The sequence below is a fragment of the Hipposideros armiger genome, unplaced genomic scaffold (genome assembly GCF_001890085.2).
Source record: "Hipposideros armiger isolate ML-2016 unplaced genomic scaffold, ASM189008v1 scaffold_30, whole genome shotgun sequence".
NCBI classification, from domain to species: Eukaryota; Metazoa; Chordata; class Mammalia; order Chiroptera; family Hipposideridae; genus Hipposideros; species Hipposideros armiger.
In genome coordinates this window covers 5176698-5185681 of record NW_017731380.1, presented here as the reverse complement: position 1 = coordinate 5185681, position 8984 = coordinate 5176698, and the positions used below count along the sequence as shown (strand labels likewise).

The window sequence follows — 8984 nt, the reverse complement described above, 5'->3', positions numbered from 1 at the left end:
TGCCTAATGACAACTAGTCTTTATAAGCAAGCCGGGTAGATGGTGTCAGAGCAGATTACAGCTTGGGATGACACTGGGGTGAGGTGGGGGGCGGAGGGGGGGCTCATAAATCTGAACTACAGTAAGAAGGATGGATCTTAAATAAAATGTCAAAGAGAAGACTCACACATCCCTGCATTCTGTTGTCTTCTTTTGGACACAGTGAAAAAAAGAGAAGGCAGGTTAGAGGCTATCCATGGTACAAATATTCTCTGACAAGCGTTGTTTAAGGCCCTGGGGAGAGAGAAAAGCAAAAATGACTGTAGGCTTTTGTTTCTCCAAATGTCAAAGGTTACTAAAATAGGAATGAACAAGGATGAAATGGAAACTTTTAGTGCTGTATTATGTCATTCTATCTGAATCTCATTCAGGGATAGCCAATCGCCCTTGTTCCTTGGTGAGCACTTTATCTCATTTCTAATCCCCTCCATGCTCCTCACCCCCATGAAAAAAAAAAAACCAAACCAACCAAACTTGAATTAGACATGGAATGAGGAAAGTTTGAAAGAAATGTATATTTGAATGGTTTTAGAGTTTCATAAGAATTTATTTTGTCACAGATTTTAATTGATGATTTAGCATTACACAAATTGAAAAAAAATATTCAAAAAAATAATCAGAAAGTTTAGGAAGTATACTAAGTTCACATGAAATCTCAATATTTGGAGAAAACTGCAATTAATATTTTGGTGACTACCCTTTCAATGTATCACTTTTCCACATATACATATATATTTATGGTATGTCATACATGCTGCTCTTATCATGGTTACTTATCATTTGCTTTATTATTTTTCACTAACTCTATACCTTATATGTCTATATGCAGTGTATGAGACTACCTTATTACAATATATTTCTCAAGAAGTTCTTGTTATCACTCTTTAATATTAGCCAAATAATAACTTATTGGTTCTTTAGGTTGCATGTCAAGCATTTTTCATGTACTTGTTGACCATTTAAATTAACTCCTGTTTGAATTGTCTATTTATATCCTTTGCACTTTTTAAAATTGGAATTGGCCGATTTTAAAAGCATTAACTTGTATCAGATTATCTTTTATATATTGTACATTCTAGTATTGTCTTTCCGTCTCTTTTTTTGCAATAGAAGTATATTTTAATTTTATGAAGTCGAATATGTCTTTTATAGTTTACGCATCTCATATTTTTGTTATATAGCTCTTCAACACTTAGTTAATAGACTAATTTTCTTTAAGCTTGTTATTATTTTATGCTCCACATTTAAGTGTTTAATCCATTTGGAGTTTATTTTTGTATATGTGGGGAGGTAGGAATCCATATTTATTTTTTTTTCAGATAAGTAGCCAGTTATGACAGCAACATTTATTAACTTATAGCACACTGTTTCACATTGACATGAAATATATGTCAAGTATATTGGGATTTATTTCTTCACTCTTATGCAGTTCCAGTGATCTACTTTTTTTTAAATTCTCAAGTCAAGAAAATACTCTTTTGAATATAATGGCTTTGTAGCATGTTTTAATATCTAGAAAAGCAGGTCCTTATTCCCTATTTTACTTTTTCATAATTAACTCTAATATTCTCAGACATCTGTTCCTCCAAAAGAAATTTAGTTAAAAAAAGCTTTTTTGAGATTCTAACTGGAATTGCATAAGATGTATAAATTAACTTTGGGAGAATTGACATTTCTATGATACATTGTTTTCTTCAAAATAATTTTAATGATGAGTCCTTCATGTGAAATTACAATATCTTTTCCTAGCCTATCTTAATAAAATCTTATATAAAATAATTAACACCAGAAAACTAAGTACTCTCCTTCCCAAAGCCCTTGGATGCTTGAAGAAAACTCTGACTCCTGTGACATCTCAGCTAGAACAACAGTCTGGTCAGGGAAAATTATATCAGATAGAGGGAAAAGAGGCATGCTCATATGCTAAGCATAGATCTTATCTATGTCTCTTCTAAGTCTAGCTTCAAGTTTATACTAAAAAAAAAAATCAAGGTTTTTGTTTTTTTTTAGCAAAAGTCATAGTCCTCTCAAAACTATATTGGGTCTTGTGATTTTTAACTTCAGCATCCCTAACACTGAAAGGCTACCTTTCATACACTCTACTTCATATGAATTCTGCATTAGATGACTTTGAAAACTATTTTTGCGGGTTTTTTTTCTATTATAAAGGTAATAACGTTTTCACTGCAAAAATCTAAATGACATAGAGCTATCTCAGTCATAGGAAAAAATTAACCACAATTTGATCTTTTCTCTAATGATTTATTTCATTCAAAATGAGATTAGACTGTGTTTGCTATAACTTGCATATTCACTTACCTACACACTTTATATATATTTTTATGTCACTACAAGTAAACCTTTCTTATTTTTAATGGCTGTATGCTACTCCATTATGTGTAAGAAACCATAACTTAGTTTTGCTATTTTCTAGTTCTGTCGGTTAAAATTGTTTCTAAATCAATGTTAAAGTAAATATCTTTATGCATTTGTGCAAATATTTTTTTGGATAAATTAATAGAAGTGATTATACTTTGTCAAAGGGCTGACACATTGAAAATTTAATTTAATTAAAAGTGCAGTACCAGTTAACAGGTATCTCTACCAACGGTGTATTAGAGTGCTGTTTTATAGCACCATTACTAGTTCTAGGTTTCAAAAAAACCTCAGAATTTTTCACTTGGCAATCATCCAAGAAGTTAGAAATGTTTTGCTACATGATAGAACAAGGGCGTGGATGAGTATATTCCCTTTTCTATCACTCCTTCTGGTATGTTACTATCTTAGGAATTCAGCAGGATGACATTGGAAATATCACAGATTCTCAAAATTCTGTCCTCATTATTCAAAGAAAATACAATTGGCCCACCATTTTCAGGCACAAACTTCAGGTTGTTTATCCACCTGGATGATGATTTTGAGCTTCTTGAAGTCATACTGCTTCATCCATTGAAGTCAAACATGTGCATTTGTTAGATGGCTGAAACAAAGTGTAAATTCTGTCCAAAATGAACTCATGTTTCCTTCAAATTTATTAATTCCCCCAAATTTCCTTCATATTGGTGAACAGCAACATTATCACTGTCACCATCAGGTGTTCTAGCCTAAAACAAAGCAGTTATTTTTAATTCCTCCTTTTCTCTCTTCTCCACCATTGAATCCATACATACTGGATCAATTCTACTTCCATCTAGGCCTCAGGTTTAACTTCTTCCATCTGAAATATCCCTTCCCTGAAAACCTTCTGATGGGTTGCTATCGTATTTAGAATTCAATTCATACTCTTTAAAATGGCCTCCAAGACTCTCTATTATTTTTTCTTATACAATTTTTCCACCAGTCCCCTGGCCTTCTTTGTATTTATCAAACATGTTACACTTTTTCTCTCCCCCAGAGCCTTGACTTGCTGCTCTCTCTACCTGGTTCAGAGTCTCCCTGTTTTCTGCATGGCGGCCTCAACCTCATCATTCACGCACACTGATCAAATGTCACATCTTCACAGAGGCCTCCTCTGACCACCCCATCTAAAATGAGCCCTCCTTTCTAGCACTTACCATTAGCTGAAGATATTTTGTATGTTTATACTCAAGTTGCTTGTATCCTACATTTAATCCTGAATGTAAGACCTCTGGTAGCAGGGACATTGTGTTAGCTGTTCACCCATTATCTCCTGTGCCTGTAATAGCATCTGGCTCACAGAAAGCACCAATAGATACTTATTTCAAGAATGAATTCCTAAAGCCAGGCTTGTGGTCCTGGACCTCAACCTCATAGAAGAACAAACTCCCCTATTTCTCTGCTAGAAACACACCTGACACAATGAGACACGGGAGCTTGAGTGTGCTGTATGTGCTCAGATGGCCTAAGTCTTAATGCCCTTGCCGAATTTGTACAGAAGAGAAGGCAAGTTGGATCCAGAATCTAGAGATCATATGCACTTATAATAGTCAAATGTCAGCATTGTGAAGATGAAAATACTTGAAGCCTTTGACAAAAAATTTGGACTTTTAAAATGTTTAATCAATTTAAACTTAATTAGGTTCTTATAAAGAATTCTTTTGGTTTTCAATGAGGTATAACTTTCATACAGTAAAATGTACAAAGTATATGTTTCAATTAATTTTTATAGACATACACTCCAAATCACCATTCTAAATCAAAATATAGAAAATTTCCATCACCCTACAAGTTTCTCTCACGCCCCTCCCCTGTCAATACCCTTTTTCCATTCTGATTTCTATCAGCAAACATTAAATTTGCCTCCTTCTTTTCTTCTTCTTCTTCTCCTTCTCCTTCTCCTCCTCCTCCTCCTCCTCCTCCTTTCTTCTTTCTTCTTCAAGCAGGTAATGGATTTATTATTTCACATAGCAAGAAGCTTGTATAGTTCTAGGGTTGTTCAGTGAAGCTCTTCACAACACCAAATATTTTCTCCTGCTCTTCCATTCTGAGCACTTTGGTTAGCTTTCCTCCTGGTTAAAAAATGGCTGCTGCACATCCAGGCATCATATCTTCAAACTCTGTTATACAGGCACAAAAATGAGGCTTTTTCTTGTGTCTCTTTCAAAGAGCTAAGAAAACTTTCCCAGAAGTTTCCCCTAACAGACTCCCTTCATGTCCTGATGGCCAAAACTGTTTCTTACTAAGCCAATCACTGGAGAAGAATGAGTTTTTCTCCATTGGATTAGTATAATCAAACTTCAGGACTGGGAATGGGACCTGCATTCCCTAAGGTCCATGGTTTCTTGGAAAACTGTAAATACTAGAACACATTCGGGGTCTGTTAGAAGAGAGGGCATAGGGAATTGCTATTGGGTAGGCAACTAAAAGCATCCGCTGCAGCAAATTCACAGGTAGAATAACATATCAGAGGTGACTCTCCACAGCTTCTGAAATATCTAGTCCTCATGGGGGATTTCAAGGGTCATTTGTTGCCAGTTCTTTGGAGTTAATGGATTCCTAGCAGAAAAAACAAAGGCCTAAAGAGCCATGTTTGTTTTAGTCTATTCTGCCTGGTATAAGTATTGCTACTTTAGCTTTTTTGTTTGTTTCCATTTTCATAAAGTATCTTTTTCCATCCCTTTACTTTCAGTCTGTGTGTGTCTTTTGTTCTAAAGTGAGTCTCTTATAGGCAGCATATGTAAAGGTCTTGTTTTCTTATCCATTCAGACACCCTATGTCTTTTGATTGAAGCATTTAATTCATTTTCATTTAAAGTAATTGTTTATAGATATATAGTTATTGCCATTTTATTATTCATAATTAGGTACTTCTTTTTTTTTCTTTTTTTTCCCTTCTTATAGAAACCCCTTTAACATTTCTTGTGATATTGATTTGGTGGAGATTAACTTTTTTAGCTTTTTCTTGTGTGGGAAGCACTTTATTTGTCCTGTGATTCTAAATGATAACTTTTCTGGGTAGCATACTCTTGGTTGTAGGTCCTTGCTTTTCACTGCCTTGAATATTTTGTTCCAATTCCTCTGGCCTGCAAAGTTTCTGTTGAGAAATCAGCTGACAGTCTTATGTGAACTCCCTTGTAGGTAACAGCCTTTTCTCTTGTTGCTTTTAAGAGTCTGTGTCTTTAACCTTTGGTATTTTAATTATAATGTGTCTTGGTTCTGGCCTCTTTGAGCTTATCTTGTTTGGAACTCTCTGCACTTCCTGAGCCTGTATGTCTATTTTCTTCACCAGGTTAGGGAAATTTTCTGTCATAATTTCTTCCAATAGGTTTTCAATTCCTTGCTCAATCTCTCTTCTCTGCTACCCCTATAATTCAAATGTTGGTACGCTTGATATTGTCCCAGAGACCTCTTAAACTACTTTCTTTTTTTTTAGATTTTTTGTTTTTTTTGCTATTCTGATTGGGTGTCTCCTGCTACTGTGTCTTCCAAATCACTGGTTTGATCCTCTGCTTCATCTAATCTACTATTGATTCCCTCTAATGTATTCTTCATTTCAGTTATTGTATTATTTATTTTTGACTGGTTCTTTTTTATATTTTCTATCTCTATTTTTATGTTTCCTATCTCTTTGCTGAAGTTCTCCCCGAGATCATTGAACATCCTAATAACCAGTGTTTGGAACTTTGCATCTGGTAGATTGCTTGTCTCTGTTTGTTTAGTTCTTTTTCTGGATTTTGTTCTGTTCTTTAATTTGGGACATGTTTATCTGTGTCCTCATTTTGGCTGCCTCCCTGTGTTTGTTTCTATGTTTTAGGTAGAGCTGCTACCTCCCCCAGTCTTAGTAGAGTGGCCTTATGTAGTAGGTGTCCTAGGAGGCCCAGTGGCATAGTCCCCCTTGTCACCTAAGCTGGGTGCTTCTGGTGTGTCTTTTGCGGGGGTTGTGAGTTCCCTCCTGTTATAGGTGAGCCTTGATTGCTGTAGACATGTCAGTGGGAGGGACTGACCCTCAGGCTGACTGGTTGTGAAGACTGGACGTGACTACAGTGGAAGAGCTGTTGTGTAGGAGCAGATCCTACAGAGTAGGATTTGCTTTAGCGGTGCTCTGGTGCCTGCCATATCTGCCCTTTGGGTGTATTTTTTGTGGAGGTGCTTAAGTGGTTTTCTGGTGAGGTCTGAAGCTGGTCACCAGGTGTGTTGTTTCTGGGGTCTCTTGAGAGGAGCTCTGTTGTAGGCCAAGTTCAGCTGCTGCCTGTTCCCTGATAGGAGCCACTTGGTATGAGCTAGAAAGTCATCTGCAAGTGGTTGCTGCTTTTGCTGCTCTTGCAGGTGCCTGGGAGAGGCTCAGCTGAGAACTGAGACCAGCTGCCATGAGTGCCAGGCTTGAGGCTGCTTAGCAAGAGCTATGGGTACACTGAGGCCAGATGTTGCTTGTTTGGATTTTTTGTGACCTTTTGAGAGATTTTAGGAAAGTCTGCAGCATGAGATAAGACAGGATGGAGTGCTGTCTCAGGTAATCACCAGGGCAGGATATACAATGTCAGCTAGGTTGATAGAGACTCAGATATAGTATCCCCCCCACACACACCGCTGCCTATGCAGGCTAGGTTGAAGGAAGGCTCAACAAAGGAACAATGACTTCTGTCAGCATTTCTGTCTGGAGAAAGCTGCCCCTCCAGCCCTTGCCCTGCAGCCAGACAATTCAGTTCCTCCTAGTATGTCCCTGGCATCTTTCAAACTGCTACGCTAGCGCTGAAACTCAGAGGAAGTGAGTCTGTCAGTGAATATGTCCATGCATGGGCTCTTTAAGAGGAATGCCTCGGACTCCAGCAGGCCTCATCTCATTTAGCCACAATCTCCACTGGTTTTCACAGCCATTATATGTGGGGACGTCTCTTTCTGGCACTAGAACCCTGGGCTGGAAATGTTGGTGTGGGGCTAGGACCTCTTGCTTCTTGAGGGGACCTCTGCAGTCGATAGATCCCTCCTGATTTTTAACTACCACATATGGGTGTGGGACCAGCCTGTTCTGTGTCTTCACCCCTCCTATCAGTCTCAGCGTGGCTTTTTCTGTACATCTTTAGTTATAGGACTTCTGTTCACCTAGATTTCAGGCAATTCTTAATATTGGTTTTCTATAGTTTAGTTGTAATTTTGATGTCATTGTGGGAAAATGTGAGCAGAGCGTTTACCTACTCCATCAACTTGACCTGAAGCTCCTAAATTCGTCTGTTTTTTAACTTCATATAAGTAGAATCATAAGTACCTACTGTTTGTGTCTATCTTGTTTCACTTAACATAAAATCTGCGCGATCCATCCAAGTTGTTACTTGTTCAAGGTACATCCTCCGTTTTGTTTGCTTATGGTAGCCTGAGATTACTGTGGGTTCATTCCAAAACATAAATTTAACTTTTGTACTTCAAGCTTCTTAAAAACCTGGAGTGGTGATTTGGTAGCAATCTCAGTTAAGGGCTTTGAATGGCATTCTTCTGGAATGTATCAGGACAATGTTGAGCTAGGCAATTATCTTAATCCAACTGAAATAGTTGGTCACAGTGTACATTAGATGAGCATCTTGAGTCAAACTTGAACATGCAGTCAACCTGAACAAAATGAGCTCAGTCACAGAGGGCCAGATTTTTTAATTAGTTCTCAGTGGCAAGAACATTTTGTTTCCAAAAGTCAAGTACAAATTCCACAAGTGACACAATTCAAGAAGACTTCATAAGGGTGAATTAAACCTGGCCTCCCACTGGCATCTGCAGCATCTAAAGCCATATTCATTTATTTCTCACTGTTAGTGTTCTTAGAAGCACCAATATGCTATAATAAAAAAGTAATGGCTGACTTTATTGTGGTGTTATTGAATTAAGTAATACAGTGCAGCCCCCTCTGCTTGACCTTTGGCAGGTTATTGTCTCCACTTTTTAATTTTTTCTCCATTCTTCCTTCTGGTTTCTGGCAAAAGAAGCATATTAATTACACAAATCTGTCTTAAAATATCTTATTCAATCAATTCTTGTACACACACGTTTTTTAAAAGTAGGAAGAAGTTTAAAAGGCAAGACATAAAAAATGAATATTTTTGTTTTTGTTTAGTTTCATTTGATGTAGGGTAAATTATTTGCAGTTTAGAGACTGTATTTATAAATGTGAGGAACAGAATGTGGTGATACAATGTGTTGACACTTTATTTTTTTTATTACTATTGCTGTTAACAATGAACGCAAGCCGCCTCTTCCAAGGCTCAAACATACATCTCCTGAAACTTCACTGGGGAGATAATAATCCACTGATGGTCAGTGCTGTAAGGGACCAAATCCTTCCACCTTTAATTACACCTCTGGGGGCCTTCTTTCTTAGATTTATTCATCCCAGTCTTATATTGGTGAGTTGGAAAATTGCTATTATTTATTATAGGAGGTTATCATAATAAATAGTGGTATCTCCTATGCTTGATAAAAGAAGACAAACAAATAAAGAAAATGTAATGACTATTAAACATTATTCCCAATTTCATATTTCTCTGAAGGTTGGAATATATATAT

The 8984-nt window shown here is 36.9% G+C and overlaps 1 long non-coding RNA gene across 1 annotated transcript in view; it reads right to left on the bottom strand.

Annotated features, from left to right (window-relative positions):
- The window catches only part of LOC109379842 (uncharacterized), a 46922-nt gene continuing 37938 nt past the window's right edge, over positions 1 to 8984 (bottom strand). The window contains exon 4 of the long non-coding RNA XR_002123287.1: positions 1 to 273. This is a non-coding gene — a long non-coding RNA (uncharacterized LOC109379842). The remainder of the gene's footprint in view (positions 274 to 8984) is intronic.